Below are 9,475 nucleotides of genomic sequence, written 5' to 3' on the forward strand. Positions count from 1 at the left end.
TCGTGGTCCTTTGTTATGGCAGCCACAGGAAACTAATATCAATACATGATCCTAAGTAGGAATGGATGCCTGTTGTTACCTCCTTCCCTCTTAATCACTGTGATGGTTTTCACCTGTTCTGTGAACACATCAGGCTCATTCCCACCACAGGGCCTTTGCACAAGCTGCTCCCTCTGCCAGGTATGCTCTTCCCCCAGATGTTTGCATTATTCAGGTGTCAGCTCAGAAGTAATCTCCTCAAAGAGGCCTTTCCTAATCTCATCGCCTACCTTGCCTCTCACTCCATCATCTTCCATCCCACTATCTAGTCTGATTTGTTTTTGTTTTTAAAAAAATTTTTTTTCTTTTTTTTACTGTGGTAAAATACACATAATGTAAATTTTACCATTTTAACCATTTGAAAGTGTATAGTTCCGTGACATTAAGTACACTCAGTGTTGTGCCACCATCAGCACTGTCTAGTTCCAGAACTTTTTCATCACCCCAAATGGAAACCCGTACCCATTAAGCAGTCTCTTACTTCTCCCTTCCCAGCCCCTGGCAACCACTAATCCACTTTCTGTCTCTGTGGATTTGCTTGTTCTGGATATTTCATATAAATGGAATAATCTACTATGCCATCTTTTGTGTCTGGCTTCTCTCACTGAGCATCATTTTTCAAGGATCATCCACATTGTGATGTGTGTCAGTGCTTCATTCATTTTTATGGCTGAATCATATATATCATTGTATGCGTGTGCCACTTTTTGTTTATTCATTCACCAGTGGATAAACAAAAAGTGTTTCTACATTTTGGCTGTTGTGAATAGTGTTGCTATGAACATGGGCGTACATGGATTTATTTGAATCCCTGTTTTCAGTTCTTTGGGGTATATACCTGGGAGTGGCAATGCTGGGTCATACACTAATTCTATGTTTATGGTATTGAGGAACCCGATGAGTCTTTTTTCATAACACTTACCACTATTTGAGATTATTTACTTGTTTCTTTGTTTATTCTAGGACCCCCCCCCTTTATTGGAATAGAAATTTCAAAAGAGGCTTGGTTGGTTTTGTACACTGTAATGTGCCAGGGCAGTAGCACGCGTCACAAAGGAGATGTTCGGGAAATGCAGGTAGAATGCATAGACGCTGGCTCCCCTTGTGGGTCTCAGACAACACTCTATTCACGTGGCTACCCCACTCACTGCATCAGGGTTGGTCCCCCTCCAAGCCAAAGGCATAAAGGCAACCGCCCCACAGCAGGGAAGGAGAGCCCAGAGACTCCAGCACAAGATCTGGACTTTGCACCTCTTGGCTTAAGGACGTGGTGCTCTGGGAAGAGACACTGAGCGGGGAATCCAGGTCCGTTCTAGTACTGGGCACTGGGGTCCGAAACGTGAGTAAGACTTTGCTTTCATAGAACTCCCACTGGGAGAAGCAGATGGACAAGGGAGTCTGGACTGACAGCTTTGGAGCAGAGTGGCTTGGGGGGCAGGCACATGGGGAGATTTCTCAGAGTGGGGCAGGAGTGGTGACCGTGTGGGTTGGGCGCTGAGGAGTGAGTAGGAGTTGGATGGATGAAGAGTGGGGAGAAAAGCATTTGGAACCGAAGGACGTTTGTAAAGCAGCAGCTCTTCCTCCCTGAGAGCGCGCTGGGAGCTGTCCGTGGTGCTGCAGCCCTCCACCGGGCCGCTGCGTGAACCAAGATTGGCTCTCGTCTGGTTTATCGTTAATGGTGGTTATATATATTAATATATATGCATAACATAAAGTTTGCCATTCTAATCATTTTAAATGTAAATTTCAGTGGCATTAATTCCGTTCACAATGTGTAACCATCCCCACCATCATCTCCAGAACTTTCTCATCTTCCCAAACTGAAACTCTGTCCCCATTAAACACTAACTCCCCACCCCCATTCCCCCAGAATGTAAGTTTCTTGAGATCAGAGATGTTTCATTTTGTCATTGCTATATCTTTAATCCCTAGACCAGTGGTTCTCACCTGTGGGCAATTTTACCCCCCATGGGACATCTGGTGATGTCTGGGGACATTTTTGGTTATCATGACTTGGGGGATGGAGGTGATTCTGGCATCAAGTGGGTAAAGACCAGAGATGCTGCTCAACACTCTACAGTGCACAGGACAGCCCCTTCCCCAAGAGAATTATCTGGTCTGAAATATCAACGGTGCAGTCGTTGAGAAACCCTGCCCTAGAAGAATACCTGAAACGAAGTTAGTTCTCAGTGAAGTTTGCTGAGGCAATGAAATTACTAAACCTCCTTGAATCTCCTTTTCCTGATTTGCAAAGGGGATTCATACAAATACATTTGATCCTCATTATTCACAGTATTTGTAAATTTGCCTACTGGCTGAAATTTATTTGTAACCCCCCAAATCAATACTCATGGTGCTTTCAGGGTCATTTGTAGACAACACAGAGAAGTGAAAAAATCTGAGTGCTGGTTGTGCATATGCTGTCAGCTGAGGTTGAACCAGATGATGTTTATTCCAGCCTAGGCTGTAAACAGCTGTCCTTTTTTGGGTCTATTTAGTGCCATGCTTTTAACATTTTTGTGCTTTTTTTTTTTGGTGATTTGGCTATTTATAATGGCCCACACACATGGTGCTGAAGTGCTGTCTAGTGTTTGTTAGCACAAGAAGGCTGTGCTGTGCCCTTATGGAGAAAATAAGCATGTTAGATAAGCTTCACTGAGGTGTGAGTTATAGTGCTCTGGAATGTGAGTTCAACGTTAAGGAATCTACAATGTATATTAAATAAGAAGCCTTTAAACAAGAAAACACACATAACACAAGGTTATGTATTGATCAGTTGATGAAAATGTTGTGACCAGAGGCTTGCAGGAACCTAACCCTGTATTTCCCCTAGGAGCAATGGGTCAGTATTTTGCTATTTCAGTGTTTGCAGCAACTTTATAGAACAGAACTGCTGCCAATAACAAGAATCAACTATACCTACTTCTGAGGGCTATTGTGAGGACTAGATAAGATTATGCATGTAAAGCATTTAGCACAATGCTTATAGCAAATAACAGGAAAGAAAAGATATTATGCAATCCAGAGAAAACATCAAAACAGACCTGCTTTTGTAAAAGGCATGCAGCCTGGGTTATCTAGTTAGAGCTGCAGGGAATTGGAGGGAGGCCATGTGTAATTACCACGCTGGCCTTTAGCCAGGGCATGGCAGGAGAGCTGCGTTTGCCAGACGCACTAGATTGTTCCTTGTGGCCACACATGGTCATTAAGACACAAATGGAAGAATGCCATCCACTAAATTACCCATACGGCTTTCCTTGGCACCCTGGGCTTGCCACAGTTTCCATCCAAGAACTAACTAGCCCTGTGCCTGCTTAAAAGGGTGGCAAAAGAACACCATCCCACCACGGTTGGTAAATGTACTCTTTATTTTTGCCTTTAAAAAATTAATAGAAAAAATTGAAATAATTGTAGATTCACATGGAACCTGTAAAAAATCACACAGAGATCCCATGTACCCTTTTCCACCATGTTACCCAATGGTAACATCTTGCAAAATTATAGTATAATGCAGTAGCACTATTGCTTTTGATATAGTCAAGATATGGAACATTTCAATCACCACAGGATCTCTCATGTTGTCCTTTTATAGCTACTCCCACTCCCCATTACCCCCTCCCCATTTCCTTAACCCCTGGAAATCACAAATATGTTCTCCATTTCTATGATTTTTGACCTTTCAAGAATTTTATGTAAATGGAACTTTTCCCACTCAGCATAATTCTCTAGAGCTTTATCCAAGTTGTGGTGTGTATCAAGAGTTTATGCCTTTTTATTGCTGAGTAATAATCCATTTATAGGAAATGTCCAGAATTGGCAAATCCATAGAGACAGAAAGCAAACTAATGGTGGCCAGGGGCTGGGGTGGGGGTGGGGAAACGACTGTTAAGGAGTTCATGGTTTATTCTTGGGTGATGAAAGTGTTCTGGAATTAGTCGTGATGGTTGCACAACTTTGTGAATATACTAAAAACCATTGAATTGGACACAGTTTGGCAAATTGTATGGTACGTGAATTATATTTCAATAAAAAAGACTACCTTAATTGTAATGGTTTGGTTATGATCTGCTTCCCTGAATCTAAGTTCTTGAGGACTGGTGCCATGCAGCTTACTGTTGCACCCCCCAAGATGGCCCTGCCTATAGTAAGTGGGTCTAGAAATAGCCCTCAAAATGAATTACCCTTAGAATAGGGTTTCTCCACCTTGGCACTGCTGACGTTGGTGCCAGGTCATTCTCTGTCATGGGGGCCCTCCTGGGAACTGTGGGGCATTGAGCAGCATCCCTGGTCCCCATCCACTTGATGCCAGGAGCACCCCAGTCGTGACAACCACAGATGTCCCCAGACACTGCCCACTCTCCTCTGGGGGCAAAACACTCCAGTTGAGAACCACTAATTTAGAGCCACTGAATTTTAGGTACTGGAGCCTTAGAAGGCTCCACGAAAAGACTGGCACCCAGGGGGCTGCTGAAAGGACAAGCAGGACTTGGCCGTATCAGTAGGGCCACATTCACCCAGCCAGAAACGGTCAGCGGGGTAACCAAATCCACCCAAGGGCACAAAAAGGAAAATCACTTCCAGCCTGGAAATCCCCAAGCTGAGAGGTTAAAGAGAAGGAGGGGAATCCGATAAAGGGCGGGGCTTGCGGCGAGGGGCGGGGCTTGAACTGAAACAGAGAGGGCCGGATCTGGGGCTTGGCGGGAAGGGAGGGGGTCGAGCCAAAGACCCCGATACTGGGCACTCACAGGGAAGGTGGGGGCTCCAAGCAAGGGGTGGGGCTTGCGGCGGGGCGGGCTCAAGGCAAAGACACGCCCCCAGGCGCAGACTAGGAAGCGAGAAGGCGCAAGCTTCGCGCGGGGGGCGGGGCCTGGGGCGCGTGGCGGGGCGCGAGCGGCACGAGGCCTGGGCGCGGGCCGGGTGACGTCACGCGCCGGAGGCCCCGCCCCTTCGCGCCTCCGGGTCAGCAGGCGCGCTGTGGAGAAGCCAAGATGGCGGCGAGTAATTATTACGGCTTTGCGCAGGGCGCCGGCTCGCCTTACAGGTAATGGCCCCCGCGCCGCCCGCGCTGCCCCGGCCCCGGCCCCGGGGAGGCCGCGGCCCCGAGTTGTAACTGTCAGGGAGAGCAGAGGGGCACCTGACGTGGGAGAGGGTTCTGGGCTTGTCGCGGGGATGGGCCTGAGGCGGCGCCGAGATCTGACGAGGGGTGGGGCTGCCTGGGAGGGTACCTGGCCGGACTTGGGGTGGGGCAAGGGCCAAGGACGGAGGGCGGGGAGGTCAAGCCGCTTGACTTGGGGTGGGGGTAGGGAAAAGACGGAGATCTGGGAGTGCACCTGGCGGGGCAGAGGGTGGGGCAGAGACCTTGGCTAGGGAGAGCGGAGTGGAGGTGGGATGGAAGACAGCCCTGGCGGGGTTCCTGGCCAGGCAGGGGGATGTGGGGTTTGAAGGTATGAACCCTGATGGGGGGAGGGGGTGTGAGAGAACACGGAGACCTGGGAGGGTGACGGGGGGAGAGGCAGAGGCATGGGGGAGGGGGATAGAGGCCTGACTGGAGGGGCGGGCAGAGACTTGAAGGCGTAGCGGTCTTGACCTGAGCGAAGTCCTGAGACCCAATAGGAGAGTGGGCACCTGGGGCTTCCGGGGGAGGGAGAACAGTAAGGAAGGGTAGAGGGACCTGGAAACTCAGTGGAGAAGGCGACTGGATATTTTAAGATCTCCTGGCAGACAGGGGCCAAGGGAAGAGCCAGGGATGGGGGTGGGCAGGGATGGGAAGCAGCCAGGGGAAGGAGGGCTCTGTGGGTAGAGACACATGGGGTGTGTCTGTACCCCAAATGTACACACGCACATCATTCTCCAGGGCTTCTCCTTGGAGCCTGTCTGCGGTCTCTCAGTCCTTCAGCCTGGCACTCCAGACCAGGTCCCAGGCGGGGATGCAGGCAGAGCGGGCATCCCTGGGGGAAAGTGCTCCCCTACCCACTTTCCTTTGTCGCCCTGGTGTCACTTGCCAACTGGTAGCCTGGCAGAACCTCCTGGGCCAGTTTCTCACAGACTGGATTCAAACCGCCCCTTAGATAACTGAGCGACAGGTGCCTGCCGCACCACCGGCCTGTTAGGGTTGTTTCATGCTCTCATTCAGCACGTTGAAAATAGGTAAGGCTAGTGGAAAGTTAGTGTCCACCCCTCCCTCAACCCAGTTGTTGTGGTGCTGCTGTGTTCTTTCCTGTGGGATCAGGAGGAATTCGGTCAGGCCTTGGAACCAGGGGTTGTGGAACTTGGGAGAGCTCTTCCTGCTTTCTGTATCCAGAGTGGTCTGAAAGGTGTAGTGTTGGCTGGTCATGGAGTTTCTGTCAGGGAAAGAATGGCTACAGAGTGTTACATTTTTATGTTACCCTTCCCTGTTTCCATCATCCTTGGTGGTACAGCATTCTTATTGCCAGTGCTTAGTTACAGCAGCAGGACTAGGCTAGGCTGCCAGAGACCACGCCCTTTTGGAAATGTTCTTCTGCCCCTCTGCCTGCTTGCTGCCACTGCTTTCTTTCCTTTCTCTCTCCTTTCCCTTTCTCTTTTTTTTCTCTCTTTCTCCGGTGCATTATTCAGTGAGATGCGGAGAATCACTTGAATGTTACGCTTTCTATTAAGATTACCTTCCAGAGGAGAAGTTTGAGCACTTAACTGGTAAAACAGGTAATTGCGGGCCTTCAGCAGATGTTTTTGTCATTTACCTGAATTAAGGTATTTAAACACTTTGGCACAGCTCTTGTGTGGATTCTGATGACTTAGGTGATACAGTAAACACACATGTGACTAAGGATGTTAAATTACCATGAACTGAATGTCAAATTAGTCTGTGTCTTTAGAATTGTCCCCAAGGGTGTGTGTTATTCCTTGAGAAAGGAGTAGATTTAACTAAATCAAAAACATAGGAATCATAGCAAAATCAATTTTAGTCTCAGAAAACCTTGAAACAAGATAATCTGCGTTGTCTGAATAGTTTTAAGTTAACTAGACATTCTCTTTTGGGGGAAACAACTTTTGCTTGAATCCTTCAGCTGCTTTTAACGTATATATTTCTTACATAATGTGCCATGGAAAAACTGATCACGTAACAGATTTTGTGAGTACCAACTTTATGGACAAATACTGGACAACAGTATTTACAAAGCCCATTTCATGGATTGCCAAAGCAAAGATGACAGTTTATTTCTTAGAGGAGTTTTGCATAAGTTTTTTTGGCTTTTAAAATTGGTAACCATAGCCCTGGATAGTAATATTCCTTACATTGTCATCCATAAATAGGGTTGGAATCGGAACTGTTCTTAAATTGTTGTTCAGTAAGAATCGGATGCACACTTACTCTTGAAGTTATAAGAAAAGTTTGGAATTACTTGTAAATAATGATGATTTTCATTTATTTTACTTTAGGTGGTCTTTTAAATCTCATAAAGCTTTTTTAGACTTAGAGTTAGTGCTGCACGTGTTCAGAATTAAGGATTAATCCCATGTGGAAAATTGAATCTGACAGTGTGTTTAATTAGCATTGAATGCAGTTTTCAGTTGTGAGGCTGAGAGCTGCTCAAGAAATCCAGCAGAGTTCTGTGCAAGTTAAGTCGAGTTGGTAATGAAAGCATTGAGAGCTCAGAGCTGTACGGTGGATGTCCCCAGGGGTGGAACGTGACAGGCGGGCCAGATCTACTGTGATATTTCCCTTTTCTAGCAGTTTTGTCAAAATACCACCCATCTAGTGTAGCTGGCTCCCTCTACCTTTGCATTCTTGTTAAACCTAAATAAGACAGCTACTGGGTTTTGGTATAATACTTGATTTCCCATCAGGAGAAGTTCTATTTTAATAAGCTTTTGGCATAAATGTTAATAGCTGAATTCCTTCATCTGGAGAATATCAGGAAGTTGGAAGCCTGATTGGAACCCCATCGAACTCTGTTAGTGGTGGGTAACAATATGAAGTGCTGGTTACTGATTCTCTGTATTGAATAAGTCCCAAGCACTTGATATATCATCCAGTCCTCACAGTAATCCCATGAGCTAGGTATTAATGATACCCATTTTGCTGATAAGGAAACGAAGCTCGGGGTGCAGTAACTGGTGTAGGATCCCCAGGGTGGTGAGTGGTGGTGTCTGGCTAGGAATGAGGGCTGCCTGGCTCCCAGGCCATGCCTTTGCCCCATGGTAGGGCATGTCTGAGCCTGGGGAGGTGCTCGTGGTGGCAGACCTAGCCTGATGCAGCCGCTCAGCAGTGGGGCCTGCTGGCGGAGACTGGGTTCCGCCATTCTTTACACTGTCACCTGGATCCTGCCCCTTTAGTTTGGGTCCTAGTCAGATTGTGGTTTAGGGCCGCATTCTTCAGACCTTGTAAAAATTACTTGCTCTGGAGTGGGGAGGCCGAGGAAGTATCTGGTCCAGTGTCATGGGGATGGTAATGATAACCCAACCCATGTCTCTCAGTAGTCTCTTCCAGAGGCAACAGATAGCTTGGGAAAGGCAACAGAGCCCACGTCAGCCATGGGGGGCAGCATAGGCAGCCCCAGTGCTGCCAGATGAAAAATCACCCATTAACACCACCCAGGTAGGAGACCCCTGCCCTGTCAGGTACGGCTACGACCAGATTCAGAATGGTCCTGTTCATACCCAGGCCAGCCTCTGTTGCCTGCACCCCATCTCTGCCCTCCCTGGTCTGCGGGCCCTTCCAGAGTGAACGTTACCCTCCAAGGCCTGTCTGTCCCCTGAGCTTAGGTCCCAGAAACACAAGCTGCCAGAGAGAATCTGGTGTCATTGCCTCAGGGACTGGGGTGCACCTGCCACCACACCCAAAAGCAGGAGAGTGGGGCTTGTGGGAACCTGTAGTTGAGTTTGAAGCAGTCCTGACAATGATTGCACCTCAGCAGCACTTCCCGCTACTCCCTGATGGGATTGACTGGAGGCGGACCCTGGGAAAGCAAGGCACAGGAGTTCTCCTTTTACAGTGTGCCTGCTGTTGTTTTCTTAAAGACCCATCTCAGAAAGGCTCTCAACTGCAGGCGAGACCTGATTTCAGTATATTTTAAGGAAAACCTTTCAAATGACAGAACTATACTATCTGTGTTCCAACCACACGTACATTAGGTACATTTAAAATTTTTGAAGTGTGGATTTTGAATTTTCATTTTATCCATCTTAGAGCGAAAAGTCAACTCACTAACATCAGAGCATAAGTTAATTCCTAATAGAGATTTTTTTCCTCAACATATTCTGTTTCTGAATTTTTTTAAGTTTTATATTTTGACTTTTGTCTGGATCTACCAATGTGTGTATTTAGAATGATCAGAACAAATACATCAAATTTAAAAGCATTTTCAAATGATCCTTTAAAATTCTTTTTTCATGTGAGTGTAATTGGTGTTCTCTTATGTGGTTATGGAGATAAGGAGACAAAGACCATTGATCT

Source organism: Mesoplodon densirostris, chromosome 3, assembly GCF_025265405.1.
Source record: "Mesoplodon densirostris isolate mMesDen1 chromosome 3, mMesDen1 primary haplotype, whole genome shotgun sequence".
NCBI lineage: Eukaryota > Metazoa > Chordata > Mammalia > Artiodactyla > Ziphiidae > Mesoplodon > Mesoplodon densirostris.